Source organism: Hypanus sabinus, chromosome 4 (assembly GCF_030144855.1).
Source record: "Hypanus sabinus isolate sHypSab1 chromosome 4, sHypSab1.hap1, whole genome shotgun sequence".
Taxonomy (NCBI): Eukaryota; Metazoa; Chordata; class Chondrichthyes; order Myliobatiformes; family Dasyatidae; genus Hypanus; species Hypanus sabinus.
The window spans coordinates 68,448,474-68,468,113 of NC_082709.1; the positions used below are offsets into that span (position 1 = coordinate 68,448,474).

Genomic DNA, 19,640 nt, shown 5'->3' on the forward strand with positions numbered 1-19,640 from the left:
TTGTGACAAGACCCCCATTGATTTTTATGACTCAGTGGAGTTGCAGAAAGGGTTAGGATGAACTGACAGTAGATACTGATTCTTCATGCTTAATGATCTGCTTGCTTACTTCTGGATCTGACCTGACTTCATCTGTAAGGATGTAAGAAAATGTTACAAATTAAAACCTTCTCTTGGAGCACTGTGGATATCTTTGCACTGCATTCCATAAAAAGGACAAAGAATGAAAGTCAGAGGTGTAAAGCAGATTTACAAGGGGCCCTCAGGAAAGATGGACAAATGTCACAGTTCTTCCTACATGATGGAGCGGCACAGTGGTGAAATGGGTAGCATAGAGCTTTTCCTGTGTCCTAGGTTCAATTCTGCCATTGTCTGTAAGGAGTTTTTAAGTTCTCCCTGTGACCACATGGCTTCCCTCCGGGAGCTCCAGTTTCCTCTCTCATTCCAAAGATGTACAGGTTAGTAGGTTAATTGGTCATCTGGGTGTAATTGGTGGCATGGGCTTGTTGGGCTGGAAGGGCCTTTAACGATACTGTATTATCAAATACGAATAAAATACAGACCAAGGTGTGACCTTATAGAAGTAGAAAATCTCTCTCTTTTTCCTCTCTCTTTGGTTGTCCATTGAAATCCAATGACGATGTCCACTCCTTTAACAGTGAGATCTTTGATGACTATATAGTCATCAAAGTAGAAAATAAGATAGGGTAGACATGTAGTTTACACTCATTCAGAACTAGGGGCAAGATTGTCACAAAGTATCTCGGGGAATTGAGAGGAATTTTTTTCCACTTTGAGAGTGGTCAGTGTGGAGTCCTCAATAGAAGATGCTGAGCTGAATACCAGGGATGTAAGTGAAAGCTCAGATAGTGCATGAGAGAGAAATTAAATAGAGGTAGGGCTGAGTAACGTAGATGAATTGGTCTGGACAGAAATTCAAGTGGAATACACATTAGCAGGGCTGAATGGTGACTGAAATGTCCAATTTAGTTTAACCAGAGGGTGTTTAAAGTTTGAAGTCAAGTTTATTGAATCATGCATGGGTGCACATAAGCACATGTGAAATGCAAAACTTGGGGTAGCTGCTGCAAAAACTTATTTGCAGCAGCATAGACAACAATTGATGCACAACATTCCCAAAACATAAATTATACAAAAAAACCCCACAATTAGAACAAAAGAAGACCATTGAAGTGCAAAGTGGCCATAATTCTGTTGTATGGAGATAGTGATTAGGGTTGTGCAAATGGGTGAATGGAAGTAATTGTTCATGAATCTGGTGTCAGACTCTATGTTTCTAGTATATCTCCTGCCCACTGGTAGCTGTGGGAAGATGGCATGGCCTACAAAGCAGAGTTTTTTGATGATAGGTGCTGTCTATGTGCTCTTTGTGATTTTTATAACTAATTTTGGATGAGGAAGTGGAAGGGTGGGTTAGTAAGTTTGTAGATGACATGAAGGTAAGTAGCGTTGTGACTAATGTAGAAGGTTGTCATAGGTTACAACGGAACACTGATAGGGTGCAGAACTGGGCTGTGAAGTGGCAGATGGAGTTCAACCTGGAAAAAGGTGAAGTGATACACCTTTTGATACCAAGTGATACCTGGAGGGTTGAACTTGAAAACATAGAACAAGGTTAAAGAGAGATCCTTGGTATGTGGCGGGACAATGGGATCTTGGAGTCTACATTCTTAAAATTACAGTGCAAGTTGATAGGATGGTTAAAATGGTACATTGTGTGTTGGCCTTCATTAGTCAGGGGACTGAGTTCAAGAGTTGCAGCTCCATAAAACCCCGGTTAGACCACAATTGGAGTATTGTGTTCAGTTCTGGTCACCACATGTTAGGAAGGATGTGGAAGTTTTAGGGAGGGTGCAGAGGTGATTTACCAGGACGCTGCTTGAATTGGAGAGTGTGTCTTATAGGAAAGGTTGAGTGAATAAGGGCTTTTCTCTTTAAAGCGAAGAGGATGAGAGAAGACTTCATAGAGGTGTACAAGATGAAAAGAAGCATAGATGGAGTGGGGGCCGCCAGAGATTTTTTCCTAGGATGAAAATGGCAAATCCAAGGTGGGGGAGGGATAATTTTATGGTGATTAGAGGGATTTCAGAGGTAGGTTTTTTACATAGAGTGGTAAGTGCATGGAACACACTGCTGGGGGTTGTGGTAGAGGCATCTACATCAGGGAGCTTTCAAAGACTCTTAGATAAGCACATGGATGATAGGAAAATGGAGGATTATGTGGGAGAAAAGGGTTAGATTGATCTTGGAGTAGATTTAAAGGTTGGCACAACATTGTGTGCTATAATGTTCTATGTTCTTAAGGAAGTGCTTTTTTGAGGTGCTCATCTGCAGAAATATAAGCTCTTGAATTACATTTATCTGAATCAACCAGGTACAAGGAAATTTTGTTGTTTTCAAAGAGGAAATATAAAGGGCTTCTTGTACAGCAGCTGCTGAATGAAGGAGTGACATGGTAGCCAAAGAATAGCAGTGAGGAATGAATTCCTGGGTCTGGGTTGATCCCACAATAGATCTTGTAGAGTTTTGTCTCCTTTGCATGATTGGACAATGAAAATGTAGTTGAAGGCAGCTCTGGAATGACATTGCTGAAGGACGACATTGACCACTAGCAGCTCTAGAACTACATTGCTGAAGGACTATATTGACCACCAACAGCTCTAGAACTACATTGCTGAAGAACTACATTAACTACCAGCAGCTCTAGAACTACATTGCTGAAGGACTTTATACTCTAGGAAATCCCCTCCAAGAATTGTCACCTTGTGATGGTGGAGAGGCTTGTGGGTTTCCGAGATCCCAAGACTGGTGCCATCTGGATTTTAGCCATATGATGCTTAGTTCCTGGTAGGGTAGGGTCGCCCAAGGGGGAGGTTCCAGGAAATGAGTGATCCAATCAATACCTCAAGGGTGAAGCTAGTAGTGAAGGCAGAGCAAGGTTGCTGCAGTGAAGGGTCTCCAGTCAACTTGTATTCCATGCCACTAGACCCTGACCCTGATTTGTCAAAGACCATGCGGTGATTGCCTGTGCGTCAGTCTCACCACATTAAACAAAGTCACGCACAGGCATGGTCCATTAAGGGAATCCATCCTAACATCCTGGATTAAGACCAACCTACTGTGCGAACATCATACTCACCTGGAGGAAACTAATGGACAGTGAATCAGTCATGATCTGGCTTTCCCAGGCCTGACCTTTATTTCTTACCGTTGAATGTCTGTCCAAATGCTTCATAACCTGCTGATGTTATAGTGCAAGTGATGTAGTTGTGTTGAAACTGGAATTTTAATTTACTGTTATTTTATATGCTGAATCCGATTGTCTGCCTACTTGACTCTCTTGTCAAAGATGTGTATATGCAGCACACTTGTGTTTGCATTTCAATCCTGAGATCTTCCATTATCAATTGTGCTTCTGCAGCAAGTGTCACAGTCCCGACTGTTAATTCCCCATTTTCTCCTGATTTCCTTTGATGGCGCTACACCTGGTTTTCATCAAGACCTGTAGCTTAAGAACCCTGGCTTTGCAACCACTATTTGCCAGATCATTGGTTTTGCCAGTGTGGTAATTAACGTTTCCTGGCCACTTAGGACTGTGTGTTCTAAGTTTTACTTCGGTACCAAGACTTACCTGTGAAACTCAGTCTCTTCGTGTCAAGATAAGTCTTTTAAGTTTTACTTCAGCACTGAGGTTTACCTGTGTAAATCTGTCCCTCCATGCTAAGAATTGTTTTGTCTGCCGCTTCCCTTTCTACGCTTCATGTCAAGATCAGTTCTGCCTGTCTCTTGTCTTCCTGTGCTCTCTCCTGTTTGCTTATCAATGCTCATGCCCACGCAACCTAACGCAACCTCCGTGCCTGTGTCCTGCACTTGGGTTCACCTCGTTCATTGCAACAGAAAGTAATTATTTTCAAGAAAGTCAAACATGATTCCTAAACTAAATTCCTCAGACATTACAGAAACAAAGTGCTTGTGGCTCTTCATATGCTCACGATCACTTCAGACATTTCCCTGGCCCTGGTCACTTCATTTCTACAATGTATGTCCAGTCCCCAAACACTTCTGTTCCCCTATCAGGAAGGTTTTAAAGCTCCCCAATTCTTTCTGGACAACAGACTTAACCAGCTCCCCTCCACCACCCTCCCTGGCATAACTGGTTCTCACCTTCAGCAATTTCTCTTCTTGCTTCTCCCATTTTCAACAAACCCAATATGCAGCCATAGGCTCCTGCATGGGGCCCAGCTATGGACCCTGCCTATTCATTGGCTATGTGGAACACCGCATGTTCCAAGCCTACACTGATAATGTTCCCCAACTCTTTCTGTGCTAAATTGACAACATAGTTTTTCGAGAAACATTGAGGCCCTGGTTAAGAAATTGCATAACAGGTTTAGGCAGCAAGAAACAAATGAGATTCTTCTGGAGCATAAGCAATGCAAGAAAACACTTAGGAGAGAAATCAGGAGGGCTAAAAGAAGGCATGAAGTTCCCCTAGCAGACAAAGTGAAGGAGAATACCAAGGGCTTCTACAGGTTTATTAGGAGCAAAAGGATAGCAAGGGACAAAATTGGTCCTCTTGTAGATCAAAGTGGTCCTCTACACATGGACCCAAAAGAGATGGGTGAGATCTTAAATAGATGGTGTTTTGCATCTGTATTTACTCAGGAAATGGGCACAGAGTCTATAGAAGTGAGTCAAAACAGCAGCGAGATCATGTATCTTATGGGGAATGCAGAGGAGGAGGTGTTTGCTCTCTTGAGGCAAATTAGGGTGAATAATTCCTTCGGACTTGACAATGTGTTCTCTCGGACTTTGTGGGAGGCTAGTGCAAGATACCTAACAGAAGTATTTAAAATGTCCTTAGCAAGGGGTGAGGTGCTGGAGGATTGTAGTACCAGTTATTTTGTTCTGTTGTTTAAGAAAGGCACTGAGAATAAGCTGGGAAATTATAGATCAGTAAGCCTGATGTTAGCAGTTTGTAAGTTACTGGAAGGTATCCTAAGGAACTGGAGATACAGGTTGAGTACCCCTCGTCTGAAATGCTTGGGACTGGAGGTGTTTTGAATTTCTGATTTTGGAATATGTAACAAGATAGTTTGAGATCACAATAATTTCTGACACTGAACTTATGTGCTACCAGTAAGCAGTCTTTGTCTTACACTTGCTCATCACGTATATGTACTGCTGCAGCCATTCAGCACGTTTGATTTTCATTAGCAATGATCTTGGCAAACTCATCAATGAATTTCTCTGCTGCTTCATGATCAGCAAAATGCTTTATCACCACAGATCTTTAAAAATTTAATGCAGTGTCTTTTCTTAAATTTCTGCAACTGGCCTGCTGAGTATTCAGTTTTCAGTTCATTGTGATAGATCTTTTCTGGTTTTATGATCAGCATACCATTAAGTGGCATATGTTCACACAGATGTTGACGAATCCACTCCTTCAATGCATGACTGAGATCTTTTATTTCGCTGTATGCAGTGGTTTTCTATTTTTCTTTAATTTTTCTTTCTTTACATATGTGAAGTCATTTCTCAGAACTATCTGTGGTGCACAGAGACCTGCACATCACCTGGGAGTCTTCCAAATGCCTTGTGGAATTTTCCATTTGTGCCATCAAGTCAACAAAAAAAAATCGGATTTTGGAGAGTTTTGTATTTTGGAATTTCAGATAAGGGGTACTTAACCTGTATGAGGCTTATTGGGCGAGTTTGACCACAGATATTTCATCCTAGCAATATCTAGTAAGTCAGGAAATATGACATGGTGGGCAGGCTGTTGCCCATGCAGTAGGCTCCCTCTCGCCACACAGCTGTTAAATCCAAAGGAATGCCGAAGAACAGCGGCATCACAGGATTTTGCCAGTCAGCATTGAACTCAATGTACAAATGCTTCAAGGACTGCAGCCCTGGATTTTTCCTTGGGGTTTACTCTTTTTTTAAAATTTATTTATTGAATTTTCAAAATTACAAAGAATAAATGTAAAAGTAAAATAGTAAGAAAGATGATATTAACCCTCCCCCCTCCCCTTAACCCTCCCCCCCTTAACCCTTATCTAAAGAAAGAAAAAAGAAAGAAGAAAAAGATTGCCTGGATATCGGAGGATTCCCCACATGTTTCATGGAGTTCAAAATAATTTTGATATTTATTTTTTACTTTCCCCAATTACTATAATTTTATCTTCAAAGGACCTATGTATTTAATCCTAACTTTTGTAAGTATGGGAGCCAAATTTTCAAAAATATATCATATTCATTTCTTAAATTATATGTAATTTTTTCAAATGGAATACAACTATGTATTTAATTATTCCAATGATCCATAGTTAAATATAAATCAGATTTCCAACTAACTGCGATAACTTTTTTGGCTACTGCCAATGCAATTTTTATAAATTTTCTCTGATACTTGTTCAATTTAAGTTTCAGTATTGTCCCTTCAATGTCTCCTAATAAAAATAATAGTGGACTATGTGGAAGTTGTACTCCAGTAATTTGTTCCAATAAAAGTCTTAAATTTATCCAAAATGGTTGAATTTTAAAACAAGACCAAGCAGAATGTAAAAAGGTACCAATTTCTTGATTACATCGAAAACATTGGTCAGACATATTTGAATTTAATCTATTTATTTTCTGTGGTGTTATATATAATTGATATAAAAAATTATATTGTATTAATCTATGTCGAACATTTATTGTATTTCTCATACTATCAAAACATAATCTTGACCAGTTTTTCCCATCAAGTTTAACATTCAAATCAGATTCCCATTTTTGTCTTGATTTATGAATTCCTGATTTAATTATTTGGTTTTGAATCAAATTATACATACAAGATGTAAATTTTTTAATTCTTCCTTTCTGAATCAATATTTCTAATTCACTAGGTTTTGGCATCAACATTGTTTGTCCCAGCTTGGGGTTTACTCTTGATCATCCAAGAGGACCACAATCTTGTTATGGTTTGAAGTCTTGCAGGCCTCAATGACCTTAAGGGTTATATTGGCTGGAGTTAGGGCTTTATGTTTTGGCTCCTGGTAGGGTCACAAATGCCAAACAGGCCAAAATGCAGAGGACAGACTAAGAGTGGTCCACCGGTCCTCCAGGTTTGGGGGTTCAGCTCGGGGCTAACAACCCTGACTGGTAAAATGAAATTGTTACGGAAACAGCAACAAAGAATCTTTCTACATCTGATTGCGACAGTATTCCAGAGTCTCCACCCAGAACTTGCATGATTGACAGTAGTGAAGATGAAGAGGAAGCTGCTGACATAATGAAAGAAGACATGAACACTGTCAGAGCTGTAGGACCTTCATTGCTGGCCTAGGCATTCAGCGGTGTAACAGGCAGTAGATAAGTTACTCCCAAAGCCAACCCCATGAGTGGGCTTAGTCACAATTCGGTGGAGGTTTGTGATCAGAGTTTTCCTTATCCTTGATGAGCTGCCAATCATGGCTGATGAACCCCATCTGCCTGAACTGATTTGTTTTAAGGTGCCAGTAGCCCACCTTTGCCCTTTCTCCAGTCAGTAGAAGTAGTTCCTCCTGGCTTAGTAGCTAAGCCACATGTGGAGGGAAGGAGCTGGACTTAGTTGTCAGAGGCTTTTTGAGGTGCATGCCATTGGGAGCATTAATAGGCAGCAGAAGCTTATCCCAACTACCCACCTCACTATGACAACCTTAAGGAACCCTAACCTGTATAAGTATTTGGAAAGGCAAGGAATGAGTAGGGATAGTCAACATGGCTTTGTGAGTGGTGAGTCATATCTAACCAAACATGTAGATTTTTTTGAGGAAGTTACCAGGAACTTTGATGTGGGAAGAGCAGTGGATGTTGGCTACATGGACTTAAATAATGCCTTTGACAATGTCCTGCATGGAAGGTTGGTCGAAATGCTTGGCATATAGGATGAGGTATTAAATTGGATTAGACATTGTCTTTGTGAGAGAAGCCAAAGAGTGGTAGTAGAAATTAGCCTCTCTGATTAGAGGCTTATGAAGGATGGTGTGCTGCAGAGATCGGTGCTGGGTGTGTTGTTGTTTGAATCTATATCAATTATCTGAATGATAATATGGTGAACTGGATCAGCAAAAGCAGATGACATCATGATTGGGGGTGTAGAGGACAGCGAGGAAGGCTATCAAAGCTTGCAGCAAGACCTGTACCAGCTGAAAAAATAGACTGAAACATGGAAGATGGAATTTGAAGATCATGTCCTGGTTTGCAGGTACCAAATGGTTTAAAAAGCATGACACACCACCTGGGTTTTGGCAGATGAAGCTCGGTGAGGCAAGTTCAAGACTGTGTACTTTAACACACTGCAGAGAAAATATTGTTTTCTTTGGCTACCCTATGGGATTCTGTCCACACCAGAAGTCTACCATAAAACCATACACATGATCTTTGAGGGCATACCTGGTGTCAAGACAATGATGGACGGCATCACCTTGGGGCTCCACCAAGGATGAACGTGATACACGACCAAGGCAAGTGCTTGATGTGACATGAAATGTCAATTTGAAATTAAATAAAGAGAAATGTGATTTTGGTGTAAACACTGATCTTCATAAAAGATGACATATCTGAAGAGGGAGTGAAGCCTGACCCAAAATGATGTCAGCCTTTGAAAGGAGCGGTCCCAAACAAAGAGGAGATGAGATGTTTCTTGGTGATTTACCTGCCTCACTTCATCTCTAAACTGTCTACTGTGTCAGCACCACTTTGGTCACTCCTTGAGGAGCAAAAGGGTGGATTTGGTCTCATAAGCAAGAAGAGTGTTTCCAGGCACTAAAAAAAAGTCATAGCTGAAGCGCCAATGCTGAAGTTTTATGATCTGGAAGGGTGTACTAGGATCTAGTCTGATGCATTCCAGCATGGCCTTGGAGCAGTCTACTGCATTGGCGTGATGACACATGGCAACTTGTGGCCTATGTGTCGTCAAGGGCTTTAACAAGTGCAGAAACCAGCTATGCACAAATAGAGAAAGAGCTTCTTGCCAGCACTTACACAGGTGAAAGGTTCCATCAGTATATCTATGAACAAGCTTTTGAAGTGGAGAGAGGCCATAACCCATTGGTCTCAATTATGTCCAAACCACTGAATGACTGTCCCAAAAGGATACAGTGCATGTTGATGCAGAAACATGATGTGAAGATGATTTACACACCAGGAAAATATATGTTTGCTGCTGATTGCTGTTTTGAGCAGTTGACAAGAGAGAAAAAAGTGAACAAGTGGTTACTGCTTATACAGGCCTATATTGACATGATTTTCACCTCCCTCCTAATATCTCCTGATAGAACTGAGCAGATTAGAAAAGCAGCAGACTCAGATGAAACAATGAAAGAACTCAAAGATACAATACAGAAAGGATGGCCAGCAGCTAAGAATGACTGTCAAATCTGTCTTTGGGATTACTGGGCACACAGAGCTGAACTGTCAGTGGTGAAGGATATGGTCTTCAAAGGGAACAGGTTTGTGATTCCAGTGCGACCACGTAAGGAAATGCTCCGGAAGATACACAAAAGGCATCTTGAAGAGGAAAAATGTGAAAGTAAAGCTCGTGAAGTGATCTACTTGCCAAGAATGAACCAAGACATCAGCTTCTTATGAAATACATTTTATATACAGACCAAAGCAGCAAGCAAAACTGCTTACACCACACATTGTACAAGATAGACCATACTTCAAAGTTGAAGTGGTTTTGTTTGATTGTAATGGGAAGAGTCATATTGTTGTAACAGACTACTTTTCCAGTTACTTAGAGGATGCAACACTGCAATCAATGCCCAGCAAAGTGGTCATCACCTTCCTGAAAACTGTATCTGTGAGGCATGGAGTTCCATGTGAAGTGGTATCAGACAATGGCCCACAATTCTTGAGATGTGAATTTGAGTCATTTGCCGATGTTTGGGCTTTCGACATATAACTTCAAGCCCACATCACCCAAAATCTAATGGCCTAGCAGAGAGATCATTCAAGGTAGTGAAGGGCCTCATGAAGAAAGTGCAAGATGGATGAGAGGATTTCCACAGAAGTCTGATTTACAGAAGTGCACCACAGCAGTATGGCCTTTCACCAGCTCAAATGCTGACATGTAAGAGGTAACCTTCCAATGCATAAAAATTTGTAAGCACCTATAGGACCAAATAAGGTCAAATTGGCTAAAGTGAAAGGGAAAGAAAACCAGAAATAGTATCACAATAAGACTGTGAAAAGATCTAACAGTCCTAAGGCCTGGAGATCAAGTGCAAATCTGAGATCACGATTCTGGCACGTGATCCATGCAAGGATATGTACAAGAGGAAGTAGCTCCATATTCCTATCATATCCAGACAGAGCCAGGGAGACCTCCTAGAAGGAACTACATGGAATTACGACCACAAGTTCCAATCCACAGCTGCGCTGTATCACCTGTCAGTAAATGAAAGGGGCCAGCATCTGTGAAAAATGAACATGTTGATCTGAGTTCTCAGGAAGACCCCAACAGGAATGCAGCAAATGCAAGCAGTACACCTGTGGAAACAAATAGCAGGCCAAAAAGGACCATTAAATCATCCCAGAGAGTGATTGAAAGTTGATGAGTGGATAAGAGGCTGTATTTGAAGTTGAAATTTTGAACAGTTGAAAATCGAAAAAAAGGGAAAAGACACTGGTATGGAATGTAAGATACCTTTGTTAGAAAGGATTATTGTTCCTTGTAGGTTTATGAGGATGTAGTATTTACTGTGTTTGTTTTCCTTTCAAGGGGGAAGATGTGTTATTATGTGTACATAATAAAAAGCTTCAGTTGCCAGTGGGCAATGCAAAGGGTTCACCCGGAAGTGGAAGCTATGATGGTGAGCGAGTTGTGCTGGCACGCTGTTGAGCAACAGTTTCTAACTGAAACCTAAACCAAGTTTGTCTTGATTAAGAACAACCATAACAGATATGGGTTTGATTTCAACATTTAAGAGAAATTTGGATAGGTACATGGATAAGTGGGATATGAAGGGTTATGGTCCGGATGCAGGTCAAAGCGACTAGGCAGAACAATAGTTCGACATGGACTGGATGGGCCAAAGGGCCCTTTTCTGTATTCTATGACTACATTGCTGCACCCATGCTGAGCTCATCAATTTCACCAATTTTCCCTCCAATTTCCACCCTGCCCTTAAATTTACTTGGTCCATTTCTGACATCTCTCTCTCATTTCTCAATCTTTCTGTCCCCATCTCTGGAGTCAAACTATTTACTAGTATCTTTTATAAGCCAACTGACTCCCACAGTAATCTTGACTATACCTCTTCCCACCCTGTGTCTTGTAGAAATGCTGTTCCCTTTTCTCAGATCCTCTGTCTCCATCGCTTTTCTCAGGATGAGCTTTTCATTCTAGAACATCTGAGGTTTCCTCCTTCTTTAAAGAATGAGGATTTCCTTCCATTGATGTTGCCCTCACCCACACCTCCTCCATTTCCCATACATTTGCCCTCAAACTATCGTTTTGCCACTGTAACATGGATATGGTCCGCTGGTCCTTACTTACCGTCCCATGTGCCACCACATCAAACACATCATTCTCTGTCCTTTGTCCTGATTAAGGGTCTTGGACTGATATGTCAACTGTTTATCTTCCTCCCTAGGTGCTGCCTGACCTGTTGAGTTCCTCCAGCACTTTGTGTGTGTTGCTCAAGATTTTGAGTACCTATTCATTATTGTTTCTCGTGTTTAGAAACAGTAACTACTCTATGCACTATATCTTCAGAGGTTCAGTCTTTATTTCCAGCCCTTGAGGAACAACCCCATCATAATAAAGACATGGTGTAATGGCCCTGAGAAGCCTCCTGTTGAGAATGAGAGTTTTGACTTAAGAAGGACAGGTTTAAGAAGTATAATGATATTGGTAATGCAGGATAATGTTCACATCAGGCATGACCTGGCATTGTGCATTAGAACCATAGCAGCAGGACCCTAATGGACATTAAAACCCTGGTAACTTTCAGAAGTATTCTTGTCTTTTAACTCAGCGAAACTGGTATGCTCCTCTGCCAGTGTCTGTGAATAAGTCCTGAATTCCCTGCAGCTCCTCAGTTTTCCAAATTGCATGGAAAACCTATTCTTAATGGAATCGCCACCATTTCCAAACATGATGTCATCAGCTTCATTACGGATCATTTAGCCTCAATGTTGTCAGAGTGATATAAACCATATTCGTGGTACAATAATGAATTTGATTATTGGTTTGTACTTTTGCCATGTTCAGGCCTCACAATGTCCTTTTTCTAAAGTAGTGAGTTTCTATGTTCCAATAATAACATTGGAGGATGATTCAGCTTCTATCACTCTACAACTGTCTGATCATACGTCTTTTGATTCACTTGTGTGCCAAGTAAGATTATATTTTACTGAGAATTCTTCACTGAAACCTGTATGAACACTATATCAACAGACTTGCTCATTGGTAAACTCTGAGTGAGAGCAAAGTATTTTCCTGATTTCTCTGAGGTTCTTAAGTCAATGGTCACTGTCTTTCTTTAACAAAATCATCACAAGCCTTTTCAGTAAATCATTGCTTAGTTGATGCACAAAGAAACATTTGTCTAAAGTATGTGCAGTCCATGTATTCACTGTAAATTGTTTCAGGAGCTTTCTCCTCAAGTTATTGCAATCCAGAGGAAGTTAGTCATCAGGTATAATCCCTAAAGAGGAAAGAACATTAGATTATTTTTCACAATGATTATTATATACTTTCATGTGTTTCCCTTCACACCCAAATGTGAACTTCCCACTATTCAGGACATTAACAGTGACAGGTGCAAAGAAAGGCCCGAAGGATCATTGGGGACCTGAGTTACCCCAACCACATACTGCTCCAGCTGCCAACATCCAGGAAATGGTACCACAGTAATAAAGACCAGCAGCTGCAGGATGGCTTTTCCACCAGGCCATCAGACTGATTAATTCATACTGACACAATTGCATTTCTAAACTATATCAACAATCCTGTTGTATATCTTACTGTATATACTATTTATTACAAATTGCTATAATCTGTACATTACACTTTCAGATGGAGATATAATGTAAAGATTTTTACTCATCACATATGTGAAGGATGTAAGAAATAAAGTCAATTCAATTCAATTCAGATGTGCTCAATGTAATTTTCTGTACACTTTGATCAGGATGAACGATGTCAAGCCTGAATGAGCCCCCTCATCTCTGGATAAGCCTGTAATTTCAGTCTCAGGGGCTGATAACCAGGCACCCTTTAAGAGGGTGAATCTGTGAAAGTCACCTGGTCCAGATGGTGTACCTGGCCATGTACTAAGGATTTGTGTGGACCAGCTGGTTAGAGTATTTACAGACATACTCAAACTCTTACTTCTGTAGTCATAGGCTCTCACCTGTTTCAAAATGGCCCATATTGTACCAATACCCAAGATAGTGATCTGCATTATTGATTACCGTCCAGTAGCACTTAAGTCAACTTTGATAAAGTTACTAAGGCACAAGTTAACTCCTGCCTCAGAGATAACCTGGCTCTTCATCCTGCTCTGGTCTCTCTGGACAACAGCAACTCATATGTTAGACTGCCATTCATCAACTCCAGATTGATGCTCAACACAATCTTCACATCAGCTCTTGAGACCAGGACATCTATAACTAGTAGTATGCTGGAAGTTTGAGAGTGTCAAGGGGAAGAAGTCAATGTTGTTACTAAGGAGATAGTGCTTGGAAAAGTGAAAAATCGGAAGCTAGGTAAGTCACCTGAACCTGATGGACTATGCCTCAGGTTTCTAAAAGAGTTAGCTGAAGAGATTGTGGAGGCATTAGTAACGATCTTTCAAGAATCAATAGAGTCTAGCCTGGTTCTAGAGGACTGGAAAATTGCAAATTACACTTGACTTTTCAAGAAGGGAGAGAGGAAGAAGAAAGGAGATTATCGGCCTGACCTCAGTGGTTGGGAAGATGTTGGAGTAAATTGTTAAGGAGGTGGTTTCAGAATACTTGGAGGCACATGACAAAATAGGCCAAAGTCAGCATGGTTTCCATCAGGTAAAATCTTGCCTGACAAATCTGTTAGAATTCTTTGAAGAAATAACTAGCCAGAGAAGCAAAGGAGAATCAGTGGATATTGTATACTTGGATTTTCAGAAGGCCTTTGACAAATTGCTGCACATGAGACTGCTAATCAAGGTGAATGCTCAAGGTATTACAGGGAAGATGCTAGCATGGATAAAGCAGAGGCTGATTGGTAGGAATGGAAATAAAGGGAGCCTTTTCTGGTTGACAGCTGGTGACCAGTGATGTTTTGCAGAAGCATATGTCAATGATTTGGATGATGAAATTGATAACTTCACAGCCAAGGTTGCGGACGATACAAAGATAGGTGGAGGGGTAGGTAGTGTTGATGGAATATAGTGTCAGGAGGTGTATGGCCATGCACTTTGGCAGAAGGAATAAAAAAATACACTATTTTCTAAACGGGGAGAAAATTTAAATATCTGACGTGCAAGAGGATTTGGGAGTCCTCGTGCAGGTTGAGTTGGCGGTGAATGCAATGTTAGCATTCTATCTGAGAGGACTAGAATATAAGAGCAAGGATGTAATGCTAGTCTCTAGGAGGCATTGGTGAGGCCTCACTTGGTGTATTGTGAGCAGTTTTGAGCCCCTGACTTAAGAGAAGATGTGTTGACATGTGTTGAGTTTTCAGAGGAGGCTCATGAGAATGATTCTGGGAATGAAAGGGTTATCATATGAGCAGCAATTGAAGATCTGGGCCTGTACGTGCTGGAATTTAGAAGAATGAAGGGTATCTCATTGCAACCTATTGAATGTTGAAAGGCCAAGGATGCGAAGCGGATGTTTCTTTTGGTGATGGAGTCTAGAACTGGAGGGCACAGACTCAAAATAGTGGGACGTCCATTTAGAACAGAGATGAGAAGGAATTTCTTTATCCCAGAGTGTGGTGTATCTATGAAGCTCATTACCACGGATGGCCGTGGAGGACGGGTAACTGAGTGCACTTAAGGTGGAGGTTGATAGTTTCTTAATTAATTATGGCATGAAAGGTTATGGAGAGAAGGAAGGAGATTAAGAGAATGAGATTAAGAGGGAAATGGATCAGCTATGATGAAGAGGTGGACTAGAGTCAATGAGCCAAATAGCTTAATTCTGTTCCTATGTCTTATGACCTTACGGTCTTAGCTCCCTCTGCTACTGGATACTTGACGTCCTCATCAGCAGACTTTGATCTGTGAGGATTCATAATAACATCTCCTCCTTGTTGATCATTAACACAGGTGTACCTCAGGTCTGCTAGCTTAGTTCCCTGCTCTACTCTTTATAAATACACACAACTCACACCGACTCCAGCACCTTTCTGTGCAGGCACTACCATGGTCCACATCAAGTTGTGATGCACTTCCAGGTGGTACTGGTGTTGCCGCAGACTCCAGCCGCAGACTACTACATGTGTGTTTGGGAGAGTGTGAGAGTTTGAGAAATAGGTTTGGCCTGTAGCGTTCTTTTGTTCTGTTTTAAATTTTGGACATGTCTGCATATTTAAATTGTGTTTGGTCACCTTACCAGGGGCTGCAAAGGAATTATTTATCAGCCTGTCCCATGCTTTGGGCATTGTTTTTTTTTGCCTTTGCGTAAGCGGTTCACTAGCACTAGCAGTAAAAAAGGTGCTTAGCCAATAATTAGATAATGGTGAAGTTGTTATAGACCTAACAAGGCAGGACCAAGAGTCTCTTCATGGTATAGTTTACCGGCGGAGAAAGCAGATCGATCAGGGAACACAAATCTGGAAAGTCTGGGGAAAGCCCAAGTACACATTAGGCATTAGGCACTACCTGGTACATTGGGAACAAAGTAGAAGCAGTATTATAAATAGTACTTTATGTTTAAGAATTCAGATAAGTACAACCACTTAATCTTCAATAGTTCTTCAGTCATTCAGTAATTCTTCTCCTGTAGAAGTATAATAATGCAACCTCTGCAATGTCAGTCTTGTCTTAAGTTCAGATTCTTGGAAACTTGCTCCAGATGTCCATTAGGGAGAGATTGTGCTCTCCAAGAGGGCCATGGGTTGAGACTCCAGACCAGAAAGAAAAAGACAGGTGGGTGACAAGTAGGAAAGAAGCACAGGGTAAGAGGTGCCCACTGTCCAGGGGCATCCTCAGAGTTGGAAGTATCCAACCACTTTGAACATCTAGTAATGCTTGACGATGACCACAAAACCTCTGAGGTGGTAGGCTGGACAGAGGAGACCCATAGGACCCTCCATAATCCTAAACCTATACCCTGAAACAAAAAGGAAGTAGTGATAGTAAGGGACTCAATTATCAGGTGTGTACTGACAAGGAGTCTTGTACGGTGTGTTGCCTACAAGGAGCGCAAGTAGGAGACCTCCCTGGACAAGTGGATAAGCTCCTGGCCAGAGCTGGGGTGGATCCAGTAGTCATTGTCCACATTGGAACAAATGACATGGGTAAGGGCAGGCTGTCGGTTCTGCAAGACAAATTTAAAGAGTTAGGTAGGGAGCTTAGGGACAGAACTGACAAGGTGGGCTTCTCAGAAGTTCTGCCTGTGCCATGCACTGGTAAGAAGGAAGAAATTCGCGGATTTAACACTTCTCTCAAATCCTGGTGTAGGTTAAAGGGGTGTAGGTTTACGGGACATTGGGGCACTTTTTGGTGCAGATAAAATCAGTACCGCCAGTTCAGGTTGCATTTGAACCAGAAGGTACTGCGCAGGCGTATGCTTCAGTTAAATGAGGACTGTTTAAACTAGGGAATGGGGGGTGGGGGCAGGGAACTTAGAACAGGCCAGGCTCAGCTGTTTAAACTCCTTAGCAGCGAATAACATATCAGGACATAAACCGGTTATAGGCTTCAAAAATATAAAAATGGGTCAGAATAGGATGAAAGACATCAGTAATAGTTTAAGGATGGACTGTATAAATGTAAGAAGTATTAAGAATAAAATAAATGAGCTGGAATTATATGCAAGTGCATATAAGTATGATTTAATAGCAATAACTGAAACCTGGCTGACCTCTAAGTATGGTAATGAATATAGTATTAAAGGATATGCTTTACTTGGGAAAGATAGGCAAGATTAGAAAAGTGGAGGTGTAGCCAAATACATAAGAGAGAATTTAAATGTGAGGCTGCTTATGATAGGATATGAATTGAGACTTAGTGAAGGCATCTGGGTGAGAATTGAAAGCTCTAAGGATAAAGGAATAACATTGGGTGTATGTTATAAACAACCCAATGCTGATAGCAATTTTAATAAAGAACACTATCAGAATATTAGAATAGCAAGTTCTGAGGGTGATGTTATAGTTAGTGGAGACCTTAATTTCCCAAATATTGAATGGGAGAACCCAATGACTAATGGATTGCAGGAAAATGAATTCACTGAGTCATTGAATGATTGTTTTTTGACCCACTATGTAAATTCACCATCAAGAGGTGAGGCCTGTCTTGATTTGATCGTCTGTAACAATCAGGGTAGAATTTTGAGTACGGATGTTGTTGAGCCTTTAGGAAGAAGCAATCATAACATTGTTAGTCTCAAGGTTTTTGGGAGTGGATATCAGTAAAACACCAAAGCCATTAAACTGAATTTCAGAAAGGCAAAGTTTGTGCAGATGCAACCAAGACTTTAGAAGGTAAACTGGAAAGGAAATGCTTGAGGCTGCATCAGGAGAGGAACAGTTAGGTTGACGTAAAGAGGTAATTCATGCAGTGCAGGAAATGTTCATACCAAAAGGAAGGAGAAGCAATAAAAACAATAGATCAAATACATAGGTGAATAAAGATAAACACAACAAGTTATTGAAGAAAAGACAGCTATACGAGGAATACAGAAAAAATAGTAATGATGTTAACCATAGGGCATACGAATCTGTGAGAGCTATAGTTGAGAGGGAAATTCGTATTGCCAAAAGGCAGGTTGAGAAGGATTTTGCTGATAATGCTAAGATTGATCCAAAGAGATTTTTCAATACTTTAGTAGTAAGAGAAAAGTCAAGGAGGAAGTTAAGTGTATTAGGTTTAATAGTGGGTGATAAATGATGCAGAGAAAGACATAGCAGATACTCTTAACTCATATTTTGCTCACGTATTCCCCTGAGAATATGTTAGCAATATGCTGGTAAGTGTAGAGAAAAATAAGGTTGCTTTAAGTGACTTTGAGAACTTAGAAAGTGAGATCCAGTTTCAGCTGAAAAAGCTGAAAGTTAATAAATCTCCAGGGCCGGACAACATATATCCAAGGATACTTAAAGAGTTCTGTAATTATATATACAAACACTTAACACATATTTTTCAAAAGTCAGTGAAGACTAGTGAAATCCCTAAGGACTAGAAATGGGCTAATTTTGTCATGGTATATAAGAAGGGTGACTGCACTGACCCTGGTAACTACAGACCAGTATGCTTAATGTGTTTTGTAGGTAAGATAATGGAAACAATAATAAAGAGTGAGATGGAAAAGCAGCTGATAATAACAGGCATGTTAGCAGAAAGCCAGCATGGATTCAGAAAGGGGAAATCATGTTTTACTAATATGCTGGAGCTCTATGAAGAGGCAATTAAAATTTATGATAACAGTAGAGTGGTTGATATCATTTACTTAGATTTTCATAAGGATTTGACAAGGTACCTCATGAGAGGTAAGTAATCAAAGTACAGGAGGTAGGGATTCAGGGCAAGGCATGTGAATGGGTGCAGAATTGTCTCAAAAACAGAAAACACCGAGTTATGTGAAAGGATCACTTTCACACCTAGAAGATGTTAAAAGTGGGGTTCCACAGGTTTCAGTTTTCGGGCTGCTGATGTTTTAAATTCACATTAATGATTTGGATAAGCACAGATTTGGATATGGGCAGATAACTGGCAGATGAAATTTAATGTGACTAAATGTAAAGTATGATATATAGGAAGTAGAAATATTAAATATAAATATATAAGGGAAGGGGAGGGGTCTTGAGTTAGAAAGTGCACTGTTTGAGAAGGATTTGGTCATCCTGATAGACTCATCACTATCAACATCTAGATAATGCACAGAAGCGGCCAATAGAATGTTGGGCTGTGTAATGTGCTCAGTGGAGTTCAAGTCAAGAGATGTTCTCCTTAAGCTATATCAGGGGTCACCAACCTTTTTTGCACCGCGGACTGGTTTAATATTGATAACATTCTTGCGAACTGGTTGACGGTGGGGTGGGGGTGAGGTGGTGTTAATCATGACTGGAATATAGGTGATAAGTCAACTATAAGTCCCTTATAAGTGGCTAATACACTCAATTTTGTTTCTAAAAGGGTATACTCTGGTTTCTCTTCAGATCGTATAAATTTTTCTCCTTTTGCTAAAGATTTCCGTGGAGAGGAACACTCAGTATTTCCAAGATGGCAGCGCGACACAGCTTGCAGCAGCCACTCTGGAGCTGATTATCTGTTATTTGTGAAGTGGGGTGCCGAGCACAATCATAATCGATTGAAAACAGATGTGGGAGCACAGAGGAACATCGGGAAATCTCCAGGAAGACCTTCTTCATTGCTGTTCCTGCTGTGAGGTCCAGGACTCTGCTGGGAAGAACAGGCCCCCAGTCCTCAGGGTCG

General features: G+C 40.8%; 1 pseudogene; it reads left to right on the forward strand.

The window, feature by feature from the left end:
• Positions 1-19,343: 19,343 nt before the first annotated feature.
• Positions 19,344-19,429, forward strand: LOC132393618 (U5 spliceosomal RNA; annotated as a pseudogene).
• The last annotated feature ends 211 nt before the right edge of the window (positions 19,430-19,640 follow it).